At 35.7% G+C, this 22,890-nt stretch overlaps 1 protein-coding gene across 3 annotated transcripts in view; it reads left to right on the top strand.

Annotated features, from left to right (window-relative positions):
• The window catches only part of Cdh18 (cadherin 18), an 845,179-nt gene that overhangs the window by 315,240 nt on the left and 507,049 nt on the right, over positions 1–22,890 (top strand). Inside the window, exon 1 of one of the 3 annotated variants that reach the window (XM_052743064.1) lies at positions 9,014–9,132. The exons of the other annotated variants lie outside the window; for them this stretch is intronic. The gene's annotated coding sequence lies outside the window, so the exon portion shown is untranslated. Of the gene's footprint in view, positions 1–9,013; positions 9,133–22,890 lie in introns of those variants that run through there. 3 annotated transcript variants of the gene reach the window in all.

Here is a 22,890-nt window from a genome sequence, read left to right as displayed (position 1 = left end):
AAGAAATACATAATTAGGGAAAGGAAGGCAACATTTTAATCCTAAGTCTGAATTTTGTAGTAGTGTGACGATATGTCTGTAGGGAATAAAACAGCAGGCAGGAACATTATGAAAGAACAGAGCAGTGGTTATGGAGAGAAGTGTTTAGAAGGAAGTGTAGAAATGAAGTTAGCATATAGATACTCCCAGCCAGAGGGTATGAACTGGCGATCTCACACGGAAAGGTAAAGGTGGTTGAGAAATGTTTGATGGCCTAACTCAACATATCTCAAGGAGAGGGTTTTGAGAAGTCCGTTCACCAAGAAATGATATATGTTTGAGATATTTCAAATAAGGACATTTGAAACTGTTTTGGCTTTTGTTAATGATAGAGTTTTAGCGTTGACATTTTGGTTGCAGCAGATTTGTGATGAGTGATAAAAAATGATGCTGGTAATGGAAGAAAATGGTGCCTATGGATACCGCCTGTGCTTTGTCATAATTTCAAACCAAGTTAAATATATTTTGAAATAAAACTATTTAAAAGTATGAAAATATGAAAATGCAAGGGGTGCAATAATAATGGTTATAAAAGAAAATTGAATTTGGGGAAATTTTACCACCTTACATGAATATAGATATTGATCAACACTGTTTTCTGTGCTGTTAGCATCAACCTTAGACATTTGGAATTCAGTTTTTTTCTTTTTTTTTTTTTGAAGTCCATAATCACATAAAGAGCCAATCTCTCGCCATTTCCTTCCTCTCCTTCTCCTTCTCTCACTTCTGTTTTTCATCTTTATCCCTACCCCAGACAGCCTACTATCAAAATCTTCTGATTCACACACCACATAATGAAAATTCTTGAAAACTGTCTGGGTTACATATACCTTGTGCTCTATAGACTTTGTCAGACTTTAGAGTTGAAATATTACTATTTGGGCTTTTCTCAAGAGTCTACTTATGGTCCAATGATCCTTGGGTAGGTGGCTGTTGTTAATATGATCACTGGTTTACTTGAATAGAGAAGATAGAGTCTGAATGAAGATTTAATGATTATGCGGGTAATGGGCAGATTTCCTGGAACTCTTATTTTCATTCACACATAGACTGGGAACAAAGCTCTCATGTAGCAAATAAGTCTTCAAGTGGCCCCAACATCTATTTTTCTAAGATGTGATATTTTCTTAAATGTTCTTGAAGTGACTCCTATAATACAAGAGCAATTAATAATAAGCTTAATAATACATTTTCTAATGAATCATCTCTTTTCTTCTGATATTTACTTCTTAAAAGTCAGTAAAATGATGAGCTGGAAACTGAGCTATTCCTGGAAGGCAAAACATTTGTGTTGGGCATGGAGACATGTGTGGGCAGTGAATTGTTCCTTTAAGTATTGTAAAGGAGCTGATTCATCTGCATGTGGAGGTCTGTCCACTGATTCATACCACAGAACCCACTGAGAACACCTCAGCCCTGTGCAAACAATCCTGGTCCCTGTCCTCTGCCTTTTGGTGGTTGACAACATGGCATTTGATGTGTCACAGGCAATCTAGGTTTAACCTTTCATGATTGTTCTCTCCTGATATAGTTTCTTTATAGTTTAAAATATTTTAGCCAACTTTACTTAAGAGCAATTGCATCATGTCTTTGTATAATGTTTCAAAGACATTACTCCATATCCACTTTTATTTGTGCTTTAAGAATATGGCTTTGTGATGTGTAAGAGTGTCTTTGTCACTAAGAATGAAGAATATTGTGACAGAGATTCATGATACTCTAAAGACACAGAGTGAGGAGTGCCTTGTCTCTAAAAGGACCTTTTCTAGAGTAGATGGAATGCTGTTGGACTTTCCCTGTAGGAATTCACTTTGAAGAAAAAAGTTTAGGCTGATATGATCTAGTAGTGGCTGAAGGGGACAGTGATCAACAGAGGAAGAGAAAAGCAATACTTCTTCCCAGGGGAAGGTTAAACTTCCATAAATCACTTCTCTTTAGCTTGTGTCAAATGACTTTTTTATCCAGGTAGTACACACACTGGTTTAAAGAAAAAGTTCTATGATGAATGTTGTTTATTTTTTGATGGTAAAGCATACTAAAGAGACACACACCGTGACAAGTGCTTCCTGAACGTTTCAAGTGCATAATGCAGCATTCACGACACGTTTAGTGTCATAGTTTTTATACCAACTGAGCATCTGCTGGCATTTCCTCTGGGCATTGACAACTACCTATATTTCTGTCTCTGTGGTTGTACTATTTTAGATACCCCGTACAATTGTTGGCTTGGGTCAATTTCATTTCTCATTGTTTTATAGTCTCCAATCTAACACAGGCTGAAAATATTTATGGGAAAACTCCATAATTATTAAGTCTGTAATTGTTAGTAATTCTTTTTAAATCCTGAGCCATCATGCTTCAGACCAAGGACACCAATATTATTTTGCATATTAGAGCTTCAATGCCTACACTTTCCACTCATTAGCCAATTAGTAGCAGTTCCAGTTTTGACATATCCATTGTGTTCTCACAGTTCTTGTGTTGAAGGGAAACTTAGATGGTCACTATGACACAAAACTGCTTCTTCACCTCATTGAACCTCAGCATGTAGAAACTGTATCATATAATGTCATTATAAGCAGAGGAAGTAAGTACAGTACAATTACAGATATGTGTACATATATACATATACATATAAACACATGTTTTATATATATGCATTTGTAAGATGAAGAGAAAGACTACATTCATACAATATTTTACTAAAGAATGCAAGAGTTATATACTGATAAATTCATATCCATATTCATAGATGTTTAGTGTCCCCGATACCATTTGTTAATGGATCTAACCTATTTTTCATTGAAATTTGTGAAAGAATTAACATACTGTCAAAATTAAGGTGATATTTTAAGTTCATGACTGAGAAGACTTCCACTTATTTGATGAACTTTTTCCATTATGTCGATAACATACCTCTTAATTACTGGAACTTTATAAGTTGTTTTAATATCAGAAAGTAAGGGATGGTGTCAGTATTTCTTGTCTTCATTCTCAAGAATTATTTGGTTATTTGGAGTGTTTTATGGCTCCTCATTAAGTTTTGGCATCCATTTCTGTTTTCAGAGATAGTCCAATGAGATTTTACAGGCCTTTAGGTGAACTTTCAAGTCACCTTAGGATGTAGTTACTTGAAAGGGAATACTTTAGCTATGGCAGCATGATGTGACTACAACATGAAGGATGAGTCCTGAAAGTCTCTAAATGCAGAGAAAAATGATCAATGAGAGACACTTTTGTTAAGTAAAATAAATAAGTTGCAGACGTTTCCACCATAATAAAAAGGAAATGAAGTTGTTGATAGATGAATTTAAACATTCTAATATATATATTAATTATATATATATATATATATATATATATATATATATATATATATATATATATTTCTGGGAAGAAACTAACGAAAACCATGCTCAAGTTTATAGAATACATATAAGATGAAAACATTACAGTGTAGGAAATTTGAAATCATAAAAAACATAATGAAGAAGTTGTAAAATAATACAGAAAATTTCTTTCCTCTATAATTCAGAAGAACAACACAAATACATACAGGAGAGAGAGACAGACAGACAGACAGAGAGACAGAGAGAGACAAAGAGACAGACAGATGGAGTCTGAGAGAGACAAAGAGAGAGACAGAGAGAGAGCACAGAGGTGATTGTCCATATATATATTTACCTTTAGAGATTTCCTGAGTCACAATTGCATTCTTTCCTTCACTTAGTAGGAAAGCTATTTTGTCATCATGCAAATCTTTGTTTATATACATTTGTGTGGTGGGGAGAAAATTTACTTATTTATATTACATACAAGTTTAATTTTATTATCAGTAACACTGAACCTCTGATAACTTTTCAATGAGACAATAAGTAGTAAAACAGTATTAAAGTACACATCATTTTTGTCTGATAATTCAATCTCTAATGGAAGTTTTATGTTACAAAAGTCTGCAGCCCACAACTATGAACATTGGACGGGAGAAATTTACCTGGGGACCACTACGCAGAAAATCCTTTGTCTCATATCTTGTACAAAGCTAATGAAATTTCTTCCCTATGTCCTGTACCAGATATTACTAGGAAGAATGGGTTCATCAATCAATATTTTTTTTCTGGCCTTGAAGACATCTTGTTGGTTTTTTTTTGTTGTTGTTGTTGATGATGATGAGTGTTGGTTTGTTTGTTTGTTTCCAAATTCATTACACAGACACCAAGCACCCTCTCAGATGGGACTCTCCTCAGGTTACATAAAAATAATAATAATAATAAACAGTGTAAACTGTGTCACAAATTCTTCCATAACATACATTCCAATAGACTTTCACTACAAAGAAGTTGAATTTGTTTCACCTTTCCCCAGAAGGAGCTACTTTCTGCAATCTCCTTGTAAAGTTGAGATGGGGTAAAAACTACTTTAGTACAGAGAACAGTATATTAATCTATCTAGACATTTAAAAACCCTGATGGTTAAAAAAAAAAAATCCTGCCTCTGATCCTTTTTAATCCTCACAGCTTTGTGTTTCTCAGTGAGGAGATCAGTACTCAAGGTGAATGCACAGCTTGCACTTGACGTAATGGAGACACAGCCTCTGTTTTCCTATTTAAATCTACCTTTCTCAGATTGAAAGGCATGCTGTGCTTGTTTGTAGCACAATTATTTTCTTTAGAACACAAATAAGCCCCTCAAAGATATTGATCTACTTTTGTGTGGCATTGTAAAATACTCTGTCTCATATATATCCTCTGGGAAATTGTAACAAAATTATAAACATCACAGTGCTTCCTCCCCAAGAATAAAAATTCCTCATTTTGACTTGTTTCTTCTCCTCAATTCATGTTTTCTTTCCTTTCTTGCTGCATATCACTTTTGGTTTTCTCTAAGGGTCTCTTTACTGCAAAACCCAATGTCTCATGTCAGCAGAGCCCCAATCTCCATGTTTTATGTGTTCCCATAAAAGCTCAATAAATTAGAGTGCTGTTATGTACACATATCTGTCTCACCTAACAGTTACTACAAACATATGATTAAACGTGATATTTTATTTGTATTCACCTGTAGCTAGAGTTTTCCTGCCTGGCCCACAGTCAGGACAAATCTCTGTCACCTGCCAGTCCCACAGCCACTCAAACCTGATCAAGTAAACACATAGATTTATATTGGTTACAAACTGTATGGCCATGGCAGGCTTCTTGCTAACTGTTCTTACAGCTTAAATTAATCCATTTCCATTAATCTATACCTTGTCACATGTCTCGTGGCTTACCGGCATCTTCACATGCGGCCTGTCATGGTGGCGGCTGGCAGTGTCTCTCTGTGACTCAGCCTTCCACTTCCCAGCTCTATTCTCCTCCTTGTCCCGCCTATACTTCCTGCCTGGCCACTGACCAATCAGTGATTTATTTATTGACCAATCAGCAATACATTTGATATACAGACCATCCCACAGCACTTCCCCTTTTCTTTTCTTAAAAAGGAAGGTTTTAACCTTTACACATCTCCAAAGTCAGCTTGGTATATTTGGGAATTTGGGCGTAGCTTCTCTTACTACTTCCTGCTTTAGGGGGGTGCTGTATCTTATGGGGACACAAAGAAAATTTTAGGATCATGGAGTAGTCCATGAGGGTGTATCGTCTGAGCCAGTTGCCTTGAAACCATTCTGGATGTTGGATCATCTGGGCCTTGGTGTCACCTGTCAGGGGGTCTTGGCTGGTCAAACCTGATGTATCTTAATCTGGAACAAAACCATAGCCTCTGGCTTTCTGTGGGAACAAAAGCAGAATCTCCTTTCCAAAGCAGCATATCCTTATATCCAAATTTTGAAGTCAAGGTACCTTTAAAATTTTGGCATAACTCAACAGCTTTTACAATCAAATGTTTTTCTGTAGTTAAAAATCCCAAAGACAACACAATCCAGATTCTCTGTGTAATATTCATTTTCACGTGGCTTATTTTTTATATTAATTTTACTGTCTCTTTAAAGACTTTATTTTTTAAAACTATGTATTTGTTTCTATAACTGTATATATCACCTTTTTTGTCTCTTTCAAGCCTACGTATATTTTACACACATTTTAAACTATTACATCTGAATCTGTCTTATTGTGAATCTATTGCTTTAAGCTGCAGCAGCTGTGGCTGCCGGCTCCGCCCACCTCAGCTTCCCAACATGGCGTGGTACTTTACCGCCAGCTCTGGGAGCTATCGTGGGTCTATGCTTTTATCCAAGCAGCGTGTAGCCCAGAAACCTCTTTTTTTGTTTTGTACTAGCAAAGGCTAAATCCACCATGCAGCTTAATGTGCCACTTGCAGGGGCCTCATTCCCGCCATATGGCAGGTCGAGCACACACTCTAGGAACCCACCAGTAGCTCAAACCGGCAGCTGCCGCTCATTTGAGAGAGACAATTAGGAACTGTTTTTAGCTCCGTTTTAGAATCTTTTTTTCTCAGTTTTTAGGTGGAACCTCTTGCCACCACGTTGGACGCCATTTGTAGCTAGAGTTTTCCTGCCTGGCCCACAGTCAGGACAAATCTCTGTCACCTGCCAGTCCCACAGCCACTCAAACCCGATCAAGTAAACACAGAGACTTATATTGGTTACACACTGTATGGCCATGGCAGGCTTCTTGCTAACTGTTCTTACAGCTTAAATTAATCCATTTCCATTAATCTATACCTTGCCACATGTCTCGTGGCTTACCGGCATCTTCACATGCTGTTTGTCATGGTGGCGGCTGGCAGTGTCTCTCTGTGACTCAGCCTTCCACTTCCCAGTTTTTTCTCCTCCTTGTCCCGCCTATACTTCCTGCCTGGCCACTGACCAATCAGTGATTTATTTATTGACCAATCAGCAACACATTTGACATACAGAACATCCCACAGCATTCACCATTGATTTGTAAACTTCATTCTCTCTTGCATGCATCTGCGTTCCTGGGAGTTCCGAAACTAGAGTAACATGGGAAAGTCATCAGTCTACAAAGGGACACTAAATTTTATGTAGGGAACAGAGGCCATTATCTGAAAGTATGGAAACTATCATTGGCTAAATTACATCTGAACCTTTGAGTCCTGAGTGGTAAATTGTTTAGATTGACATAGGATCAACAAGACACCTTCATTTCCTTATTATCATCACAATATATTCTATATTTAACTATTTTATGATATTATAATAGACTGGCATGCTTATATACATTGTAAAATAAAACAGTTAAAATTTTATAAGTAAATAGAATTAGCTTTATATTCTATCAAATACCATTTAAGTATTTAAATACATAAGCATTGATACAGATTTTACAAGCATTAACTGTGTTTAAGTTTTGGTGATCATGGTAAAGAAAAATATAAAATATAATGATCATATAGTACATGTAATATGCTTCATAATTAAGTGCCATATGAAAATACATTTCTTTCTTTCAGACATACTGTAGTGAACAAACACCTTCTATTCAAATAAGATACTTTCATAAGATATAATATAACTTATAATAGCCAACATTTACAGGCAGTGCTCATTCCCACTGCTAACATTTGCTGTTTTCATTCGAGTCCTCTAGGCCAGTAGAAACAGAATAACCACAAAATCTTGATAGCCACTGTGGTGGTATTGCATTCCCCAAAATATTGTGCACCCTCTTAAATTTATCTGGGCTCAGAGACAGAACAGCCACAATATTAAACATAGAAGTTAGGCAGTGGTAGCATACGCCTTTAATCCTAGCATTCCAGAGGCAGAAATCCATGTGTTCAAGGATACAGCCAAGCACGGTGACTCATGCCTTTAAGCCCAGAAGGCCAGCCTTTAATCCCAGGGAGTGATGGCAAAAACAGAAAGATATATAAGGCATGAAGACCAGAAACTAGAAGCATTTGGGTGGTTAAGCATTTGGCTGGTTAAGCTTTTAGGTTTTGAGCAGCACAGTTCAGCTGAGAGACATTTGGATATGAGGACACAGAGGCTTCCAGTCTGAGGAAACAAGATCAGCTGAGAAGTTGGCCAGATGAGGTTAGCTGTGGCTTGTTCTGTCTCTCTGACCTTCCAGTGTTCAGCCCAATACTTGGCTCAGGTTTGATTTTATTAATAAGAACATTTAAGATTCCTGCTACAAGCCACTAATTAATGAAATCTATTACAATAGAAGTATTTATGTAATTTGGTATTTACAAAATACAAATTCAACATTAATTACCCATAGATAGGAAAATAAATATATGAAGGTCATGTGCTTTTAAACTCAAAACTTTTTGAAATGTTTGTATATTTCTAAAAGATTTCATGACAATCTATTGATGTTTTATTGTCCATTACCAAGAAATAAATATTATTACAAGAATGGCATTTACATATTATCCACCAAAGCTTTACAAAAAGCCACAGGGAAACAAGCAGACAGGTGAAATAAAAATGGTTTCTTCAACATACAAAGGCATGCACCCAAAGGCTCAGTTTAAGGCTGCAGAGTGTGGGTGTTGCATCTATGGTGACAATGCTGTGTATTTATGGACTGTGTTCACTGAAGCTCTAAAACCAAGAGCATGTGGAGCAAGAGTACTTTGAGGTTCTTATAACAATATACAGAGAAGTGCTAAGCCTTATTTCTTTGCTTTTTTTTTTTTCCTGAGAAAATGTATTTCTCTAGGTGCTTCTGTGGGGGAAGGGAAGCAGGTCAGCAGTGCTGTTGCTGAGGTCTTTCTGCAAACAGGGAAGACCCAGCAATGAGTATGATACTTGCTTGATTTAGATTTAGGGTTTGTAAAACATGCTTTACAGTATAATATTAGCAAAGCATATTTGAATCTTCATTTTCATTGTTTTATCTCTGATGTTTAAGCCAACCTCACTTTCTAGAACATTTGGCTTCAGCTTATGAGCAAGATAATGCAGAAATTGGCCTCCTGTTCAGCACAGACGCAGTAATGCTTCTGTTTTCTGTAAGATCATCAGAATTTGTCTTGCAGAGCTGCTGAGATGTGGATGGAAGTGCAGGAGTACAATACCAGCTTTGTGTAGCAGGAAGAGAAAGCTGTGCATTTCATATTTCCAAAGCCTTTGCTTCTAGGACACTGATTGGCAGCTACCAGGTAGGAATACCCATCTGCTGGTATTTGCATCTGCTTGGTTCTCTCATACCCATGCTCCATTCCCTTCGAGCAACGTAATTTTGCTGTTTCTTCTAGAAGTGGTTAGAATCTACTTTTGTTAATAACACAAATAGTAACAAACACTGTGGAATCACATATTTTTCAACAAAACCAAGTTTTAATTAAAAAGCAGCTGAAGTCATGAATCTATGCCTTTTTCTCTGAAATACAAAACAAATATGAAGAACGCAGTGAGTTAATTTTGTTTAATTCTTTTAATATTATACAAATATGGGGGGAAATCATACAGAATCCTCAAGAAAAGTAAAGTTTCTTTCTTGTATACCCAGTGTAACTGGAACAGGCAAAACATAAAATTAACCTTAGATTTTTGACTTATTCAAAAATTAAGATAATTAAAAAGGTCTTTGATATATTAATTAACAAATGAGGAAATGCTACAATAGTCTGTAATATGTTTCAACTGACTTATTTTCTGATGGGAAATGTTTCAAATCTGATGAACATATCTGTCATCTTATATATAAAAATTCAAATGCAGGCCATGAATTACAATTCTGTAACACACTTCAAATAGTAGGTAGCTTCTAGACTAGGTTAAAGTAAAAATCTATGGATGGTCAGTGTTGGGAAGAATTTCATTAATTGAAAGGTGTTACTTATAAATGGATCCCACTCATAGGATTTATGAAGATAATTGATGATTCGCAGAATAAGTACCTGAGTTCAGACTTCAGCACTCAAGCTTACAGTCCAGAAGGGTAGCTCTTGCCTACAATTCCAACACTTGAGAGGCGGCAGCAGGAGGCCACCGATCTTTTTGGCTAGTTAACAGGTCAGCCTACTGTTAAATATAAATAAGGTTAACAATTGTTTATGGAAGAGATCGATGTGATCTCTGGTTTCCATATGCATGCACAAACGTTTACTACCACATACATGTCAACACATGCAAGAATATGTAAACACACAAAAACATATATACATAAATGAAGAAAATATATTTGATTTAGTTTCATTATACTTCGTTTATCTGTAAAATGAAAGTTATACTATGTTTTAGGTAGTTTTTGTTCTATTGTGTTTTCATCCACATGCATTTCTTAGTACTGAACATAGCAAATAAAGACTTAATCTACTCATTATTATGGGTTTTGGGGGAGATGCTGATATTATTATCAAACTTTGACACTATAGGCAGAATTAATTTTCTTCATCAGTCAACCTGTCATAATCAATTCCTATTTACAGCCAAGAATCTAGCACACAGCAGCATTACTAGTTGATGTTTTCTTGTTTTTTGCTTTTTTTTGTGAGCTAATTAAACTCCATGTTAGGAGAAAGAAAAACCCTGTACATGTAGGCAATGTGGCGAGTCTTCTATACCTCTCAGCTCACATCCTTTATACTGATCCCTGTATGTTGACTCAAATAACCACTCATCTTAAGTATACTGCGGTACAGTATTAAAGACTGGCAACACGTCATTGAAGAAATGTTGGTTATAGTGATGAAATTTAGACTTATTTGTATTTTAATACTTTGCAAATAAAATATATTGCTTAACATAAGTTTTATTAAAGTACTGCAATTACTGGGAGTCATGCTGAAGAAATGAAAAATATAATAATAAACATGTAATGAAAAATGTAATAAAACTCACTACATGCTTGAAGCATGCATAATTAGGACTCAGATTCATTTTCTCACATTACATGAACTTCTGAACTTGCATGGTCTCTGCCACGGAATGTTATGGGATAGAGTAGAGCTCACTAGATGTCTAATGGCAGGGTACATGTGTGTTTAAAGTAAACATTGCTGGTGATGACAAATTAACCTGAGTTCATAGATGACTTGTTATGTTGAAGGATAGAGCATTGAGCTATGTGAGGCTCTGACCTAATGGGATAGGAGACAGTTATTTCTGGCAGGGTGAGTGAGTGTTTGCAGAGTGGCACAAGAAAGTTCTCTGGCTTTAGCTTTAAAAACCACACTTAATAAGTGTTGCCATACTAATTGAATACTGTACATTATGTGACTTTTTCTAAAAAAAGTCATCTTTAGACCATAGATCACCAACTGATCAAAGAGAAGACTGTATGTCTTGCTTGGAGAACCTATTAGTTTATTGGGATTACCTACAGATGTCTGTATGATTCTCTCAGACTACTGTCCTACTAAAAATTCATATTTCAAACTAACCTTAGAAATTGTATATATCCTATTGAAACCCTATACACACACACACACACACACACACACACACACACACACACACACACACACAGAGGGAGAGAGAGAGAGAGAGAGAGAGAGAGAGAGAGAGAGAGAGAGAGAGAGAGAGAGAGAGAGAGAGCAAATTGCTAACCACTGGTGAAGCAAGGCATAGTGACTGTGTCTCATATGTTGATATTTTTTTTAACCTCCCTTGATTACAAAAGGATTGTGGGGCTTCATTGCCATGTCTAAGTTTCAGCTTCAGTGTTCTGCCAATTTTGCTGATTGACAGCTGGTCAGACTCTTCTGTGTGTCAGCATAACAGCTCTACTTCCTGATGTCATGGTAAAGCCATGCACACAAGAAATTTAAATAACACAACTACAAACCTAGAGAAACACAGACAGGTGAAAAGACATGTGACTTGAACATACTATAATTGGTGTGGAGTGACTTTAGTTTTCCAAACATTGTTATATTATTTAAGATGAACACTTAGTAAATATTTCTAAAATGCCACTTTAAAAATGAATGTAATGATTAATTGTAATCTGTAAATAGTTTGCTCGATTTCATAATTGATGAGACATTCAGAAAAGCTTCATGATTGATTGTAATCTTTAAATATTTTGCTTGATTTTATGAAATATCAATTAAGCTTCACAAAATCTCCTTGGAAAGTAATTGGATCAAACTATGTATAAACTAGATATGAACAGTTAAGGCATAACTGTACTGTGAAAAAAATTACCCTTATGATACATAGACTGTTTGCAAGTGAGTATTTCCAAAAATATGTTATAATAAGAAAAACACATTATGAAGGTTTTCTATGATTCTGTCTGTAACACAAAAATATTTTCCACTTTTCGCACATAATATCCTATTCCAATAGCATTCACTTTTAAAAAGTTGATGCTTTCTGGATATTATTTGTTTGTGATAATGAAGTAGAATTCCATAGGAATTAGCAGCATTGTTATTATTATATTACCACCCTTCCTGGGCCTCATATGCCATAGCTACTGTGCCCTTACAGTAGACATCAAAGGAATTCATTTCCTTCATTAGCTCTAACATGAAATTAATAAGCAAAAGAAAAAGGGAAAGTTTGATTAATCCAACTATTCCTTCAAGAAACTGGAATACCTTGATTTTTATATTCTTCACTATTGGCCTAAAATTATTTAGCACATTATGTGAAGTAGAGCAAAATTTTTCTTGAATTACTGCTCTAAAGCACAATCACTATTCAATATAAAGAAATTAGAAATATTTAGAAAACCCTAACAGCATCACATCTTGAAATTTTGATTGCATTACTGAAATCTCTCTTATTTCAATTTGCAGTTTCTTCTAACTCAACATGTTTTTATCTTGTGGTAAATGTTGTCTGTAACCCAGAGGTGACTGTAAATACATTCACTTATTACTTAATAGATCTTCAATTTAGAACCAGTGCACTCAATTTATCTCTGTGAGATTTAAACAAATACTGTATTAGAAAGGGCAGAGTTGATTGCCACACATAAACAAGTTATCCCAGGAAAATCTCATTAAGCCCAAGTGTGTTTCGCTACTTCTACTTCTAAGACAAGCTGCATTTCAGAAATAATTGCAGAGGAATTAGTCAGATTTCATTGGACTAGATATACTTTATCAGTACAAAATATATTTAGAATACTATCAAATTAAATCATTGTGTTTTCCTTCATGTACAGTATACAAATACATTTTTGTTGTTTTAATTTGCAAGACTTTTATAAATTCTGAAATGATGGCCTTAAAGTTTTATATAAATAAATAAATAAATATATATATATAATTTGTATATATATATATATAATTTGTAAATACCTATGCTTAAGCTTTATGGATATAAATTTTAAGATGAAATACATTTTATGAATAATAAAGTTGAAAAGATTCTAAGTTTTCTTAAAATTAACAAAGAAAAATTAATTACTAAAAATAGACTAGTGTTTCAATAAGTATGCCTAATGTGTACAATGTATAGATACCTATATATATGTGTGTGTGTGTGTGTGTGTGTGTGTGTGTGTGTGTGTGTATGTGTGCAATGTGTGAGTTATGAACCTAATAAAACCTAAGTTTTGGCATAGATTTTATTTTTAAATGTGATGTAAAGTAGTACTATGTCCTTATAATTTTATTCTAAATATTTTGCCATTTCCATGCCAAGGTTGTGTGTGTGTGTGTGTATTAGAAATTTCTGGCCTACATATATAATTTCCTCTGGTTACTTTGATATTACAATTAGAATGTTTATTAAACCTAAAGGCATCATTTTACCCTCTACTTTATGCATCATGACTTGATGATTGAATATTTGCTTTATCATTGTCCAATCGCCAATGCTAAGTATCTTGTAATCATGAATTTCATAGGATATGAAAACAATTTTAGTGTAAATATAAAAGCAAAAACATTTAATTCAGCATATATTAGCAAAATATAAAGTGTTTGGGTACTTTTAATTTTATAATCAAAATTCCATTTAAGTTAGGCAGTTTGTGCTGAAGAAAATGTCTTTGAGAGCTGCTGATCTCAACAGTCCTAGAAAAGAAAGCTCCTTGGGAAATCGGATACAAAAGTTAGAAACAATGGATTTTACCACAATACTCAAACCCACTATACAGTTAAAACAAGCCTGAAATTGTCTTAGGAGCATATACAATATGAATTATAGTCAGGGAAATAAGGTAGGAACTGAGAGAATTTTCCAAGGCTTAAGTGCTTGAGAATTGTGCCTTTAATAGTCCCTTAGTAAATCTACAAAAGTACAGGAATTCTCAGTCATCATTTGAATAGGTTGCAATTTATTAGGCACGAATATAGTTTTCTTCTTTAGTACAACAGGATGATCAGGGAAGCCTTCTAAGAGAGCAACTGAATGGAAATATTTGTGTAATGTACAGTTTGTGTCAGAAGGACATATTGGCTCTTTCCTCTTGCCAGCATTCCTGTGAACTAAACCTGCTCTTCCAAAGCTTCCATTTTGAAACTTTGTCCCTAGGTGTAGTGATCTTAGAACAACACAGATCAGAAGTAATTAGTTGTCGATGATGTAAAGAGAGAGTGGAGCCTAGAATGGAGTTTGTTTCCTTGGAAGACTCGAAAGAGACTAGAGATGTCTCCATCACTCTGTGTCAAGTGACTACTCATACAAAAAGCAAGAATCTGAAAACCACATGGTAAACTCTGGCCTAGAACTTTCTTACTAGCCGTTTGATCTGGGGTGGCCCTGCCTAGAAGTATATGCAGAAAAATCCTGTTGTTTCGACCACTTGGCTCAGGGTAGCTGCCAAAACTAAAGCATTTCTTGTTACCAGGCATTGTTCATGCCAAAATACCCCTATGCAGTCACAGTATTTTTCTCTCAGCAGACAACACGCAAACACCTTTCACTTCTAGGAATCAGTTCCTCAAAACCAAACAAGAAATTAAAAATGAAATTATCTTTCTCTTAAGTTCCTTCATGAGTTAAGATGGAAAGACTTAATGTTCTCTCTAGGGAGAGCATACCAGACAAAGCCGTGCAAGTGTGTGAGCTCTGTTCTCATTTTCAGTTATGACTATTGCTTTCTTCCTGAAACATGTCCAAGATGACACAGCCTGCCATCTGGAATGAGAATTTGCTTTTGAATAATCTTAGCATGTGCTCTCATATGAGAGAGCACATTATACTTGCTAACATCTTCTCCTTACTCCTAGCAAATTTATTTATCAGTGATCTTAAGTTAAATACATGGAACTGAGTACCTGTATTTTCCTGAAGAGTTATATTAGTTGCCTGCTTCTTCTCGGGTGTTCTTCTGCTTCCAGTAAACAACTGCCTCTTGCTCTCCCTGTTTTACAAGTCTCAATCAACTTTGTCATTTTTTATTTAGTCTTTTTATTAGTGCTTTGAGTATTTAATAAAATAACATTTCATCATAATCACCTCCATTTCCAATTTCTTCCAGATCTTCCACAGTATCCCGATATCCCAACTTTTTTCCTCTATTATTTTTATGTCATTAAGTACAGTTTGTGCCCCTCATACATTACTGGATATGTACCCTACCAAGGTCAACTGGTCAACTTGTCAGTGGCCACTCCTATATCCATATAATGTGTATCAAATAAAGCTTGCCTGAGGATCAGAGGATAGAGCCAGCCACTAGATTAAACATAGAGGCCAGACAGTGGTGGCACACACCTTTAATCCTAGCACTTGGGAGGCAGTGATCCGGCTTGATCTCTGTGAGTTCAAAGCCACCCTGGACTACATGAGATTGATTCAGTGTAGGGGAGAAACAGAGCCAGGCATTGGTGGCACACACCTTTAATCCCAGTACTGGAGAGTCACAGACCTTTAGTCCCAGCCCTTGAGATCTCATGCCTTTGCTACCAGTATCTGGGAAGCACACACTCCATTAATCCTAGCACCAGGAAGGAAGTGAAATGGCTGGGCAGAGAAAGGCATATAAGGCATGAGGAGATAGGCACTAGAAGCCTTTCTGGCTGGAGGTCCTTTTGGCTGAGGACTCAGGGACATTCTGTCAGAGGATTCATGGAGATAGGATCTCACCTTCCATTTGGCCGTAGGATTCAGTAGTGGTGAGAAGTTTCTCCTGTGGCTTGTTCCTTTGTCTCTTGGATCCTCAGGCAAGCTTTATTTGATACACAATATATCACCACACTCTCTTCAAGAGCTCCCTGGCCTCCTTCCTTTCCCTCTCTTCTCACCTTCTTTCTCTTCTTCTCTATCTCTCCATCCTTCTCCCTCCACATTCCCTCTCTGTGTAGAGATAACTTCTGGACCTCAGCCATAGCTTCTTTAGTTTTATTGCTCTAATGACCATTAACAACAAACTGAGGCTGGATTCATGGCCCTGTGATACTGGACTTTCCTCCATTACTCAGCTTCACCAAGGTTTCATATCTGCTCCCCATACTACAGCTTCCCTGCTGTATATCCTTACACCAACTGAAATCCTTGCTGTCATTTCTCTGTGGTGACAACAATAGAATATGGCACAGTTCATTCCTTGTTTTCTTCACCTCAATGTCAATGTGACATGTCACACAATGCACCCTTTACACCCTCATTATCATCTAGTCACTGTGCTTTCTTCTGTGCACTTACTCTAACCTAGAAGAAAAGTTCCACGGGACAATAATTTTCTCGGTTTGTCCTTTGCTTTATGTAAGCACCTGAGAGAGTAGGTGGTGAATATCTATTTCATTCCTCTCTCTCTCTCTCTCTCTCTCTCTCTCTCTCTCTCTCTCTCTCTCTCTCTGTCTCTAAAGTTGCCATCTTGATGTCTCTTTTGATTTTCATTTAACACAATCTCTTCATGAGCTGAAGTTTGCTATCACTTTGCTTTCTAGAGCATCTAATTTCTCCAATGTTACCACTGTTCTGTAAGATTTTCTTTTCCTTCTTTAAATTGTGTCTTGTTAGTAGACCACTATAGGAGGGGACAAATACGTGGATAATCTTTTCACAAGGCTATTGTACTAGTAGACTTTCAATGAAACTATAAAATTTTGTTTTCCCAACCTTCACACTATTTTGTAGGCACTTATAAAAGAAAATACATGATGTTTATTTATCTATGCCTGGGTTACTTCACTCAGGATGATTGTTTCCAATTCCATTTATTGAACAGTGAACACTACTTTTCTAAATACACAAATTATATTCAATTATATAACTGTACCATATCTTCATTATTTATTAATCAGTTGATGGATAACTACGTTCCTTCTAATTCTTTGCTACTGTGAATAGAGAGGAACAAACATGAAAAGCATGTTATCACTGTAGTAAAAATTGAGTCCTTAAGTTTATGACAAAAAGTGGTTTAGACAATGATTAAGTTTAAGAATCTTTAGGAAGCATCAGTCAAGGCAACCTGGTAGGAGGAAAAGGTTCCCAAGGGCAGGCAAAAGAGTCAGAGACAAACCTCACTCCCACTGTTCAGAGTCCAAGAACAACACTGATCTACAAAAGCATAACATATATGCAGAGAACCCAGCTCAGACCAATACAGGCTCTGTAATTCTTGCTTCAGTCTCTATAGATCTCAAAGAGAGGGGAAGAGGTTGGAGGGACTGGGAGGAGAGAAGGATGGAAAACTGTGGTCATGTTCAGGATGCAATATATGAGAGAATAAGTAAGTAATAAGTTAGTAAACAAATAAATAAAAAAAGGAGAGGCAGGCAATGATAGTGCATGCCTTTAATCCCAGAACTCAGGATTCAGAGGCTGGAGAATCAGTTCTAGGCTAGCCTTATCTACAGATTGAGTCCAGGGATGGCCATGGCTACACAGAGAAAACAAGTCTCCTCCCCCCCACCACAAAAAATTATTTAAGAAGCTTATCTACTCTTTGATTAATGTTAAATCTATTGACTATTTGGACTTATGATTCATTTTGAGTTAAGAACTTCACTGCATAGTCACAAGTACATAATACATATGTCTCTAAATATGATTAGCAACAACAATTTTACAAGAATGAAAAAAAGATACAGGAGATATTATCGCAATCTCAATACTAAAAAAAGTTATAGAGTGGAAGGAAGAAAGATTGAACACATACTAAGGAAAACAGATGCCATTTCTTAAGTTTCTTTCCCTCAGCCTTCTTTGAATCCCACTATGAGAGGCTTGCTCCCTGTCAGTCCATCACTCTGTATGGCAGCAACTTCTCTCTGGATTTGATAAGCCAACCTCTCCTTCCTTCAATATTTTCATTGGGAACTATAGCTAATGAACTTGGACATTTTCTCTAGAATGTATTAAGATGTTTTGCTAATAAGCCACTCTCTTTTACCTTTTAATTTTCTAGTTGACTCCCGAGGCTGCCTTTGTTAATGTTTTTGAAATATTTGCTGTTAAAATACTTTGACAATGAGTTACATAAGGACATCATTTTTCATGGCTCTACTGCCATTCCGTATATATCACAATTCCATTCTAAAATCAGTTCCTTGCATTAGAACCTAATCAATATTTAAGAAGCAGAAATGAAAAGTGAGTTGCTATTGCTATTTTTTAGGAGTTAACAAATATTACAAGCATTGAGCATGGTACTGTTTGAATAGTATTTACATTGAAAAAGAGTCCTTTATATACAGAGTACAACAAAAAAATTTAAGTCTAATTTACTATCTGATGATTAATGAGTCCAAGTTTGGAAAAGATGTTTATGATTATTCTTCTGGTAAATTAGAAAACAGTAGTGTGCAATAACAGAAAATCACACACCAACAGTTTATCTCATGAATAAATACTGAATATGGAAAATTAGGAAGAAATAAAATGTTTAAAAATATTACAATTTAGAACATAAAGTCAAGAATTCATTATGATACCATTAGCTTATTTGAAACATTTAGTTCATCTCTTTTACACGAGTTAAAAAAAAAAAAAACTTGTTTGCCCATGGAGAGAGGAGGAAGTATAGAAATGCTTGATTCTCCCATTTTGAAAGACAGCATTCTTTTAATACTTCTTATGTGAACTTTATACCAAATTGAGCTTTCAGTTTTGGGACAAAATTTCAAATTTTTCTAAAAATAATACTTTCAGTGCCTGCTCAAAAATTCAGTGTGAAATTCTTCCACAAGTACAATTTAGAAATCAAAAGTTAGCCAACAAAATGGAGAAACCATGTATGCATGTTGAGAAATATAGGATATGAATAATTTATGAAGAAAACTATATTGGTCTCTTAATATTCACAGAGAACAATGTAATTTATATGCACTTATTTAAGAATTTCCAACAGTTGCACTTGGCAGTTAGATAACAATCACTTGTTGTACAGTCCTTTAATTATGTAGCAATATTTGGAAATATACTATATGTCAACTAAGAACATAATGCCTTGGGAGATACTGTGAAGTTACATGTGTGGTATCTGTGTACAGGGAGCAGATTTCCAGCTCATGTTAATATATATTCTTATGTATATTATTGTACATAAAATGTACAATTCTTAGGAGATACTTTTCCTTAACCTAAGTAACTCTTGAGATCCTCTTATGAAACTGAATGTTGACTTCATAAAGCACAAATTCTGTGCTTGTTTACAGTGACTGGTTCTATTCAAAATTGTCATGTGTATTATATTTTATGTTGTGAAATGAGAGATAATTCAAGCAAGAGGATCAAAATCCTCTAGGATGAATCTGACAATCATTTTTAAGTAGTTTATATTTTAATAAAGGATAATACAAATTTCATGGTAAAAATGATCTGTATATCTCATAGTTTTTATCATGCTTTTTGAAAACCTTCTGTGGCAGTGGTTGCCTCGCAGAAAATGCTTTCTTAGAGACATTGTCATTAGCTTTTTAAAAACAATTTCTTTAGCAGGGCATGGTATCACATGCTTTTAATCTCAACACTCAAGATACAGTGAAAGGAAGACCTCTGTGAGTTCAAGACCTGCCAGGGCTTCATAGTTATTTTTTAATTATTTAATATTTTTATTTTATAATTAACTTAATTTCACATATCAACCATGGATTTCCCTGTCCTCCCTCCTCCCATAACCCAGTCCTCTCCCCAATGTACCCCCCATTCCCACCTCCTCCAATGCAAGGTCTCACCTGGGTATTCAGCCCAGCCTGGTAGACTCAGCCAAGCCAGGTCCAGTCCCTTCCTCCCTACACCAAGGCTGAACAAAGTGTCCCAGCATAGGCCTCAGGCTCCAAAAAGCCAGCCCATGTACCAAGGACAGGTCCCTGCTCTACTTCCTGGAGGCCTTCCAAACAGTGCAAGCTAATCAACTGTCTCATTTATCCAGAGTGCCTGCTCCAGTTCCATGGGGGCTCCTCAGCCATTGGTTCACAGTTCATGCGTTTCCACTAGTTTGGCTATTTGTTCCTGCTGTGCTTTTTCCAATCATCTCAATATCTCTCACTCATACAATCCCTCTTCTGTCTTGCTGATTGAACTCCCGGAGCTCCACCTGGGGCTCAGATGTGGATCTCTGCAATGTAGCAGGATACAAGATTAACTTAAAAAAAAAAAAAAATCAGTAGCCCTCATATATACAAATGACAAATGGGCTGAGAAAGAAATCAGAGATACATCACCCTTTACAATAGCCACAAATGATATAAAATACCTTGGGGTAACTCTAACTAAACAAGCAAATGACCTGTATGACAAGAACTTTAAGTCCCTGAAGAAAGACATTGCAGAAAATGGAAAACTCTCCCATGCTCATGGATAGGTAGGATTAACATAGTACAAATGGCAATCTTACCAAAGGCAATCTATAGATTCAGTGCAATCCCCATCAAAACCCAACACAATTCATCACAGACCTGGGAAGAACAATACTCAATCTCATATGGAAAAACAAAAAAGCCCAGGATAGTTTAAATTTTATCTAAATATTAAAAAGAAAGCAACACGGACACACACATACAGGCACACACAGACACACAGACATGCACAAACACAGACACAAACACACACATACACACACACACACACACACACACACACACACACACACACACACACACACGGCAGGGGCGAGATTAAAATCCTCAAATACTAGGCCTACACACCTCCATTTCTTTACAATGTATTCCTTGTTCATTTTCAGGGTTGTTTTGACATATGTTTACCCTTTAGGAGAATTCTCCATGCAATGACTCCAAAATCATGATTTCTTCCACTGTGCAGGTTCCACACCTTGGAGTTCTTTTCTTTAAATGTCTGCATAGATATAGAACATGGTAAAGGATTCTGTATGTCAGTCTTCAGTTCTGTACACAGTGTTTGGTCCATAAGTGTAACATGGGTCTGCCCTAACTACATAGGTGTCTTGCAAATGTGGATTTCTATTATTCTTAAGGTAGGGAAAATAAGATACCTGTCAACTTTCATGCAAATACAAGAGAAAATTAATCATCGGTGAGTATCCTCAATTGGCCTATCACATAAAATGTCGCTAGGTTCTCTGACTTCCTAAACAGAAAAGATACATGAGAGGAGAAAAGTAAATTTTAGACATCAGGAAAAACAAAACAAAACAAACAAACAAACAAAAAACCCAACTTTCCTAAATTTATTTATGTCAAAAAAAAAAAAAACAGAGAAAATTTTAAGGACACATAGTATTATTGTATAAAATATTGTGTAAAATAGAAATAATTGAAATTAACAATTTTCTTAATAGATAAATAGAAAGCAATGACCAAAATATTAAATAAATGAATTAATGACAAGCTTACCTCAGATTTAATTTGTAACTAAGAATAGGACTCTTTTGTTGCAATTGTGACACATTATCATTCAAAAACAAAAACATTAAGGAGGCAAATGTGAGTTCGAGTTAGGTTTATATTCTATGAAGCTGACTCTCTTAAAATTATATTCTAATTTCCACGGATAAATAGTTATATCCATATTCCATTTACTCAAACAGCGTTCATTATCTTCACCTACCATGGGTATGAAGCTGATATAAACACCTTTACAGTAGTTAGTGTAATAATTCAGATTGCGTACTGAAACCCTAAAGGTCACTAAAATAATCCTTTACAAATGTTCACTATTTTAAAACATGTTACTAAAATACTACAACCACTGACACAAACTAAATCATGATAAGCATCCATATTCCAGGTAGCTTTTGCTAAGTGAATGTTTTGATTGGAGGTTTTGAATTACAGGTGGTATTAAATTAATAAGAAATAAAATAAATCATTATACTTTTGCTCATTGTAGATTTTGTCAACACTATTCCAGTATGAGCCACTTTTCCACAGCTATCTAGGACTCAATACCATGGAATGTTGGAATGTTTGGTTTTCGTTTTTGACACAATGTCTCACTATGTAGCACAGACTGACCTGTAACTAGATACTTGGAACAGACAGACTGGCTTCAAAGTCTCAGAGAATGAGCAATCCCTTTTTCCAGAGCTCTAAATATACATCACCAGGAGCAGCAAACCTGAGTATTAAGAGTGAACATGGTGTCTTTTTTCCTGAATCTCTCCCCTCTCATCTGTCTCTCTCTTTCTCTCTCCATAATTCAAACCTAATTATCTCCATTATTTGATAATATTATGGCCAAAGCCAAATTAAGCACAGTCACCTTTTAAGACGAGTTTTAGATAAAGTGACTTTGCTTTGAAGTTCTCAGCATCTGGGGAGGGGAGGGGGAAGTGGGGCATTATTCTTTGTTTTATGTTACATGTTAAAGGAATTTCATCTTTATTCCAAAAATTAACAACATAAATAAATAATTAGGTTTTTGAAACTGAAAAGGTTAAAACTGGAAAAAAAATCATCAGGCTTTCACAAAAACCAATCTATTTTCTTGGAAAAACAAAAGTGCTGAGCTAATTGCCCCCAAGCGATGACACTAAGAACAAATCCTACATACTCAAAAGGGAGCCACAGGCTCCAACCTGCAAAAATTTTACAAACTGTCTTAAGTCGAATGTGACTGGGAACTTTAGTAGGTGTCAA

The sequence above is a fragment of the Peromyscus californicus genome, unplaced genomic scaffold (assembly GCF_007827085.1).
Source record: "Peromyscus californicus insignis strain IS unplaced genomic scaffold, ASM782708v3 Scaffold_18__1_contigs__length_77618521, whole genome shotgun sequence".
In the NCBI taxonomy this organism is placed as follows: domain Eukaryota; kingdom Metazoa; phylum Chordata; class Mammalia; order Rodentia; family Cricetidae; genus Peromyscus; species Peromyscus californicus.
The sequence above is the reverse complement of the archived record's forward strand: the minus strand, read 5'-3'. Positions and strand labels throughout refer to the sequence as shown.